Genomic DNA, 9,375 nt, shown 5'->3' on the forward strand with positions numbered 1-9,375 from the left:
TCCACCTCTAAAGCCTGCTTCAGGGAGATCATGTCCTGGTAGGGAAAAGGACCAGGAAGCAGGTGACATTTCATTTGCTAAATGTGCCCACCTACTCTTGGCTTGAAAACACAGGATCATGAGTTTAAGGCCTACAGTTCTAGACCTTGCCCAATTTACACTGCCTGCCTGCAAGCCATCCTCCAGCTGGAAGGTTTGTGCATCTTGGGAATGGGCCAGGTGGGACCCAGAAGGCAGAGGAACAGAGAGGGGGAATGCTGGCATTTCTCCAGGGCCCAGGAGAGGAAGGGGATGACAGTTGGGCAAATGGATCTGAACCGGCCATGTGGGAAGGCTGGGCTGTAGGAAAAGTGTGGGCACAATGTGGCCTGGCTTTGCTCAGTTGGCGACCTAGCACTTCTCCCTTCCTCCATTCTGCCCATCTCTCTCCAAATTGCCTGCTTCAAATGTGATTCTTTCCAAATGCCCCTCCCCCCACCCCCCAATGAAGGGATTGGCAAGTGGAGGGATGCTGTAGACTGATTACTGACATCACAGCCTTCTTCCAGCAGCAGCAGGCTGGGGGGCTGGCTGCCCAGACCACAATAGGAGCAGCTTGTGAAGTTCTGTTCCAGCAAATTGGAGAGGGCTCCCCATGGCTCAGACCTGAGGGTGAGGAGCCAGGATGGAGAAAGCAGGAAAGAGGAGGCCCCAAACTCTTGGCCAACCAGTGGCTTATTGGTTGTCTGGAATATGGGTGTCCATATGGGCTCTCCCTGCCTAGAAGGAGAAAAATCAACATTGTCCAGCCCTGTGATTCTGATGGATGTTGGGGCTCAGTGTTGGGATCCCCATTAGAGTTATTCAGGCACTGGAGTTCCCAGAGTGAGGGGAGGGTGAGCATGAACCAGTCACTGGCACTTGCTGGCTCCTTCCATGCTTCTTAATAGCAGAAACTCACCTCCTCTCTCTCTAGTGTTTCTTTGAAGCAGGTGGGGGTGGGAGTCTTTGCTTCCAAGCATTTTGTGGAGCTACCAGTAGTTTGAGTTATCTATATAGTAGGACCAAAAGCATTATGAGATGTCAAGAGGAGCAAGAGACAAATACTTTGAGATTGGATTCAAGGCATACATATCCTCCTCTCTGAGAATATTATCTGGTTATCTTTCAATGAGAGCACTCCCAATATTCTGCCTGTAGATCAAAACCCCCACAGAACTCTTTAAGAGCAGCTGCAGAAGTAGCAGCCAACACAGAACCACAGATTTTTTTTTAAACCTCTTGCCTCTAAACTCATGTCCATATTTGTTTTTGTTATTTTTGTTTGTTTTAAATATATTTTATTGATCTTTTTACAGAGAGGAAGGGAGAGGGATAGAGAGCTAGAAACATTGATGAGAGAGAAACATCAATCAGCTGCCTCCTGCATACCCCCCACTGGGGATGTGCCCGCAACCAAGGTACATGCCCTTGACTGGAATCGAACCTGGAACCCTTGAGTACGCAGGCCGACGCTCCATCCACTGAGCCAAACCAGTCAGGGCAGAACCACAGATTCTTAGAGCTAAACAGTCCTCAGGGATCCCCAGGCCAAAGGATCTCACCATCTACTAATGACAGAACAACATTTGGATTTTGAATTTTGGAGGGGGAAGCAGGTGGTGTGGGAGAGAGACTTTCATGCATAGAGGTCCTCAATAAATGGTTGATGAGGGTCAGTGGTACAGGAATACGCTTCCAAAGGAGCCCACTGTTTTTTAATGTGAGAAGAGAGCAAGCTAGAGTAGGAATGGGGGGAGGGGGGAGGAATAGGGGGGTCTTTCTATTTCACCCAAGGTGATTAGGGGGTCTACTATGGCATCTCTACCAAAATGTAGGTGGAAGGACAGGATACCATTAGATGAGCCTCCTACACCGGCATGAATCATTTTCAGGACACCTTTGAACCTATCTGGGTCCTGATTTCTGTCTAGATACTTCCTCCTCAGCTGGGGCTGGGAAGCTGGGGCTGGTGTGATGCAGACACCCCACAACCTCACTCTTCACGGCACTGCCATTAAGGAATCTGATTAGCAGAGCCCCATGCCAGGCTGCTAATGGGTTGGAGACATTAAGCATAAATGGTTTCCCAGACATCAGCATTAAGCAGAGCCCAGGAACAAACAAATATTTTAATTTCAAAGTAATAGAAGTGTGGGAGGGGAGAGGTTCTCTCTGCTTATTCTGCATCTATTGTTTTCCCATTCCCCACCTGCAACAGTTTCTACAATTCTCAGATCCAGGGATTCCCTGCCTTGGAGGGGTTGTACGCAGGGGTTAAAGTTGTATGTAAATAACAGATCTTCACTTACCCAGACATATGGGAGTGGAAGAGATTCTCAAAGGTTTACATGGAGGAAGATTCCTGGGACTGACTTGGCTAACAACTCTGATGGTCAGGAAATCCTTGACATTTAATTTGAATTAATCTTGTGATAACTCAAGGCCCATTTCCCTGTGTTTGGAGAGTGGAAGGAAAGGACTGGACTGGAAGATCAAGGATGGGACATTTTTAGACCCAAATTAGTTGTTCTGGGCTAATTGTTCCCCCATTAGCCTGTGTGGTTGGGACCAGCAGCAGCAGCAGCATCTGAGAATTTGCTATAAATATAAATTCTCAGGCCCCACCCCAGATGTACTGTATTAGTAAACTCTGAGGATGACAATAGCAATCTTCTTTTAACAAGCCCTCAAAGTGGTTCCATTGCATGTTTAAGTTCGAGAATCACTGCTTTTGGCATTACCTCTGACATGGAAGGGGGTTGTCAAAAGAGAAAGAAGAATTAGAATGGGATGCAACAAGCAGCCTTTTCCAAAGAGGAAAAAAACTGGAACTTTCCCAAAGTGGAAGTTCAAAGGCCTCAGAGGAGGCTCTGCTCTTCTCAGGCTGTAAATGTCAAAGCAGTGTCTAAGTGGCCCTGCATGGAGGAGAATGGGGAAAATAACCAACCCTGACCTTTTGCATTTTGCCCTGAGCAGGAAAAGATAATGGAACAATTGTTTTAGGTAATATATTTCCTACTCAGCTTTTCTGAGCTCCCTTGTCCTTCAGCTGCAGCCCTTCCTCACTCTATTCCTCCGCTCCAGCCCCCCACCCTCTGGCCACCCCACTTTTCCCTCATCCATTGAGTGATAACTGGTTCAAATTGTTACTTTTTAAAATATCCTATATAATAAAAGGCTAATATGCAAATCGACCTAACGGCAGAATGGCCAGTCGCTATGATGCGCATTGACCACCAGGGGGCAGATGCTCAACACAGGAGCTGCCCCCTGGTGGTCAGCGCACTCCCACAGGGGAAGCACTGCTCAGCCAGAAGCCAGGCTCATGGCTGGCAAGCGCAGTGGTGGTGGTAGGAGCCTCTCCTGCCTCCACAGCAGCACTAAGGATGTCCGACTGACGGCTTAGGCCCGCTCCCCAGGAGCCTGACCTAAGCTGTCAGTCAGACATCCACCGAGGGCTCCCGAACTGCCAGAGGGCACAGGCTGGGCTGAGGGACTGCCCCCCTGAGTGCACAAATTTCATGCACCGGGCCTCTAGTGTGTGTATAGATAGATAAAGATAGAGATAGAGATAGAGATATAAAATTGATTTTAGAGAGGAAGGGAGAGGGAGAGAGAGATAGAAACATCAATGATTAGAGAGAATCATTGATCGGTTGCCTCCTGCATGCCCCCTACTGGGGATCGAGCAATCCAGGCATGTGCCCTTGACCAGAATTGAACCTGGGACCCTTCAGTCTCCAGGCTGACACTCTACCCACTGAGCCAAATTGGCTAAGGCCAAATTGTTTCTTAATGAGACCAGCAGTAAGAGAGGCCCTAATCCATAGGGAGTCAGAGAAAGAAGCCCACCATAACATAGAACTATAACCTATAATGGGTCAGTTTTTCTTTACTGGTATACCCTACCATCCTCCCTCATAGTGCCACCAAAAAGAAAGGAGCTGCTCTTTCTCTGACCTTTTGCACCGTACCTCAGTGGTCATACTTGCAAAGAAAAGGGGGTGGGGGGGAAGAAGGGACAAAATTAAGGCTCCTAACCAACCTGTAAGTTTCTTGAGGGCCAATACTGGTTTATAGCTTATTCTCCTTTTATATCCACCACACTTGACACCTAACACACTAGGTGGCTAATGAATATTTGATAAATTGAACAGAAGAGACCTCTCAGAAGCAAGAAACTAAAGTGTCTCTGCTTCCAAACTGGAACCATGACAGAGATCAAGAAATAGGACTTTGCCCTAACTGGTTTGGCTCAGTGGATAGAGCGTCAGCCTGTGGACTCAAGGGTCCCGGGTTCGACTGCGGTCAAGGGCATGTACCTTGGTTGTGGGCACATCCCCAGTAGGGAGTGTGCTGATCGATGTTTCTCTCTCATCGATGTTTCTAACTCTCTATCCCTCTCCCTTCCTCTCTGTAAAAAAATCAATAAAATATATTTAAAAAAAAAAAAAGAAATAGGTCTTCGCTGAAATAATTAGGGAAGAAGCCCCTTCCTGCCATTTTTGAGCCCAGGCTCTGCCATCTTCATCTATCATTCATTCAACAAGCATGTGCACCACAGGTTATGTTCTAGTGGGGAAAAACAAAAATAAACATATAATATTACTTCAGGTGGCATCTGAGCAGATACCTGAAGCAAGTGGAGAAGCTAAACTTGCAGCAATCTGGGGGAAGAGCATTCCAGGCAGAGGGAACAGCAACTACAAAAGCCCTGAGATGGAAGCATTTTGAAAGAGTCCAGCATGGCAGGAGTAAAAGGAGCAAGAGGGACAGATACAGGAGATGAATTCAGAGGGCCTGGGATTTTAGGTTTCATTTTGAGAGAGAAGTCATTAGAAGGCGTGCATGGATGGAGAAATGACACGTTCTGATTTTACAGGACTGTTCTGGCTGCTGTGTTGAGAGCATCCTAGTGAGCAGAGGGATATCTGCAACTTTCAGGTCATGTTCTTAAAGGAATGGGCCTGCCCTCTACTTCTCCTTCTCCCGTTTCCACAGACTGGAATCTCGTGGGCATGAAGTGGCAGCAGGAGCAGCTATCTTAGGCCACGAGATGAAAGTAACATGTTGAAGATGACAGAGTAGCAAGCCAGGAAAAGCTAGGATCCTGACATTGTGGAGTGACTGTATTAACCCTAGACTACTTTGCGCAGGTCATAGTTGAGAAAGAAGTGATCTTCTATCTTGAATAAAACACTGTATTTTGGAGACTGTGATATTGTAGCTTCATTTGAATTGTAACTAATTCAGAGGTGATTGGAATTGCCTTGGCAAATAATGATGGTGGCTCTGAAGAGGGTAGGAGTGGTATAAGTGACCAGATTTTGGAGATAATTTAAAGGGTACAACTGACAGCATTTCCTGAGGAATTGGATAAGGGGGCATGAAAGAAAGAGAAGAGCCACGAATAGCTTCCAAGTGTGGAACCTGGTACAACGGAGTTGCATTTATTGCAATAGAGGAGACTGGGGAACCAGTGTGTTTGAGCGGACGGTGAGTGACATTCACAAGGAGATGTCAAGTAGCAGCTGGATATGATTCTAAAGTTCAGGGGAGATATAGGGGCTGACGATATCCATTTGGGATTTATCGACATGTAGCTGAATTTAACGTCCTGAGATAGATGGGATTTCTTAGGGAATGAGAGTAGATAAAGTAGAATAGAGGTGTGATGATAGTCCAGGGGCATCCCAGAGATGGGGAAGATGAAGAGGAGCCAGCACAGATAGGAAAAAAACTGAAAAAGAAGTGTCTTGGAAGCCAAATAAAAAGAGTGCTTTAAGAAGAAATGAGTGACCATCCATGACAAATGCTGCTGCTAAGATGAATAAGATGAGGACAGAGAGATGAATTCTGAAATTGGCAACAGAGAAGTCATTGGTGACATTGACATGAGAATTTTCAGTGGAGCGTAGAGAACAAGACAGAATGAAAAGAGAGGAAGTACAGACAACTCTGAATTCTGGGCAGATAGAAATCATTCCAGCAATCTAACTTCCACCCTTCCTATCATAGTTCCAAGCATTCTGAAAAACATGAGGGCACCCGTGCCCACGTGTCTGAACGACCCTGCAGTCTCTTCTCTCCTGGATTCTCCAGGCTTCGGAGCCCAGCCTCCCTGTAGCTCTGTCTCTGCCCTGCTGGTTCCCAAGGCCGCTGTCAAGGACTTGCCTGCGCAGGCTAGCAGCCAGGCCTGACTCTCCTGGATCGTAATTAGTGCTGCTGCTAACGATGTTTGGCCCCTGTGGAATAGCAACCTGGGAAATTCTGGTACTTCCAATTTTCCCCCTCAGTGCTTTCCCAGATGCAATTTCCCAGTCAGTGCCCGTGCTGCCTCCTCACCAGGGAGAATGAAGGCAGTGCCTCAGATGCCATTCCAGACGGCCTAATCAGCTAGCTGAAGTCATGTCCTGGCCATTATCATGGCATTATCACATTAATACAGGCACCGGCTTTGAAAAAGGCAGGGAGGTTGCTGTGAGGAAGAGGTGGGGGCACCAGGCCAGCTCCACACAGCACACAGTAAGCATTGCTAGTGGCGTGATCAGAAAACTGATGGCTAGAAAGGAACCTGCCCGGAAGAGCTCTGGAGTTTCCGGCAGAGATGCAGTTCAACCACTCACTCTTCTCCAGCCTAACTCCTGGCCTCTTGCCCTGGAAAGTGCTCATATCATAGCAGTCCTAATCTCCCAGGTTTGGAGAGTTTACTTCATTGCCCCAATGGGCCTCCAGCTCTCTAGGGCAGAGGGCTACGGTGGGTCTCAGGGCGCAAGGTTTTAGAAGAGAGGGTTGCCTTGGGTTAAGGGCCCTGGGATTGACTGGACCTTGGCTTCCGCTACAGGAGATGAAGATAGAAACCAACATTTACAGGGAGCTGTTACATGGAAGACCAATGTAAAGGTTTGGTGTGTTTTTTTAATGTAAAATATGCATAAGATTTACCATTTTAAATGTACAGTTCTGTGACATTAGTACACTCATAATGTTGGACAACCATCGCCAATCTCTCTCTCCAGAACTTTTTCACCTTACCCAACTAAAACTCTGTACCCATTAAACACTAACTCCCCCAGTGTAGGGTCTTGCATATTTATCTCTTGTAATCCTTATTGTGAGATAGGAATCCCCATTTTACCAATGAGGACACTAAGAAACAGACTGGGAAAGTAGTGCTGCCTTTCCTGAGGACGGACAGACAAGAAGAGGACCTGAATCCCACTCTACCCTATTCCAAAGCTGTGTTCTCTGTAGTTCCCCACCCTGAGCTACCCAAGGTCTAGGGCAGGGGTGGGCAAATTTTTTGACTCGAGGGCCACAAAGGGTTCTTAAACTGGACCGGAGGGCCGGAACAAAAGCATGGATGGAGTGTTTGTGTGAACTAATATAAATTCAAAGTAAACATCATTACATAAAAGGGTACGGTCTTCTTTTTTTTAGTTTTATTCATTTCAAATGGGCCGGATCCGGCCCGCAGGCCGTAGTTTGCCCACAGCTGCTCTAGGGCCATTATGTGAATGGCACTGCTGAGTGATGTCACTGACAACTAGTGACTTCACACATAAGATCACACACCAAACTGTAGCTGGCAATGGGAGGGCTTCTAGTCAGCATGGTTTTTACTTCTCAGGAAGGATTCCCAAAACAAAGGCAGACATGATTAATGAGGCTTTTGACCACCTCAGAGCACATAGCACATCCTTCTTTAAATTGGTACCTCTCTCCAAAATTAACTGTGTTCATTCCAGGGTGTTGAGTCCTTGACTGCTCAGGGACGCGCCCTCTGCAGTGTGAATAAAAGGAGCACAAGTTGTGTGGTCAGATGGGCTTGGGTTCAGGTTCTAACTCTGTAATTCTAAGACCATTTGAGTCTAACTCTTAAGGTAAAGTTAGCTCAAACACGGAAGGTTAGTGTCAGAATGCATGAGGAGCCACGTGGGGCTTCTCAGGACACTCCAGGGACAGGTGCTCACACTGGAAGGAATCTAGACTGAAGATTCCTCAGTGGCTGAAGGTCATAGCTCTTCCTTGCCAAGTTCCAACTGCCCTTAATGTAAATCGGACACACTGGGCAAGTTTGTTTCTCTCCCAGGCTCTGGTTGCTGCTGAGAAACCTTTACTTTAGGGTGTGGTTTGTAAGAGAGGGAATCGAATTGGCCCAGTTCGTCTTTTTTCCACTGGGGCCATAAATTAGAGTGACTGGCCAGCCTATTTACTGACTGACTTTGGTCAGAACCTCCCTCTGGTCTAATCACCTAGGGCAGAGGAGGTAGGTGAGTGAGGATTTAAGAAACTGGGGGTGAGGTGTCATGTGGTATAGAATATGGCCTGCAGCCAAGTTTTGGCCAGTACAGAGTCTCTTAAAAAGGGCTGTGGAATGGGTAGGTAAATAGGTCTAATATACTATATTAAATATACAAGTAACTTAATCTCTCTGGCCTCAGTTGTTTTCTCATCTATATAAATGAGACAATAATTTCAACCTCATATGGTTGTTGTAAAGATTGAATGAGAGAACAAAAGTCAAAGTGGCTGGTAGGTGCTTAACCCTTTCCGGTCCAACCACGAGGCTGACTCGACAGACCAGGCACTAGGAGCAGGTCCAACGTCGAGCAATAAGAACATTAAAAAGTTCAACATTCAATCCCATCAATTAATTTGGACCAGACTGTTTGAATTCCAAAAATGACATTGGGCCGCAAAGGGTTAATAACACAGCAGGTGTGTAATAAATGTTGGTTTCCCTTCCTTCCTATAGGAAAGGCCACTCTCAGTGCTATATTTACCTCAGCTAAAATAAAATAAACCAAGATGGGGGTTCTGTCTTCTACAGCAGATTAAAGTCTCCCTGAGGACAAACATCATGACTCATTCTCCTTTTGTCCCCCTCTTGGCTCCTTGATATATTTTATTCTCTCTTGCTGAAATAGGCCTCCTAGCCAAGCACCTAGTAGGAGAGAGATGAGGTGTCCTCCTTTATATTCCTGAAAGGCCAGTATTGCTAGCTAACCTCCAAAAACCACTGGCAGCATAAGTGATGGGGAGCACTGAGGGCTCCTATGTCAAAAGGAAGATTAATGTGCCCCAGCTCTTAGGAGGACACTTTGATGGAAAGCCTAGGACAAGGCAGCATTTTTCTTTGAAATGCTATGAGACAATAGAAATAAAAATAGGTCTTCCCCCAACTCAGGGGCCTAGGGCAGAAGACTTAATTTTCAATGGTTAATCTATGCTCAGAGGAGTTGTCCTAGGCCTCATTTGATCACTGACTCAGTAAATTAAATATTTATAAAATGTCTGCTATCATGGAACTTAGGAGCTCATCAGGGAGAGACAATAATCATACAATCACAC

This window comes from Myotis davidii, unplaced genomic scaffold, assembly GCF_000327345.1.
Source record: "Myotis davidii unplaced genomic scaffold, ASM32734v1 scaffold545, whole genome shotgun sequence".
Lineage (NCBI taxonomy): Eukaryota > Metazoa > Chordata > Mammalia > Chiroptera > Vespertilionidae > Myotis > Myotis davidii.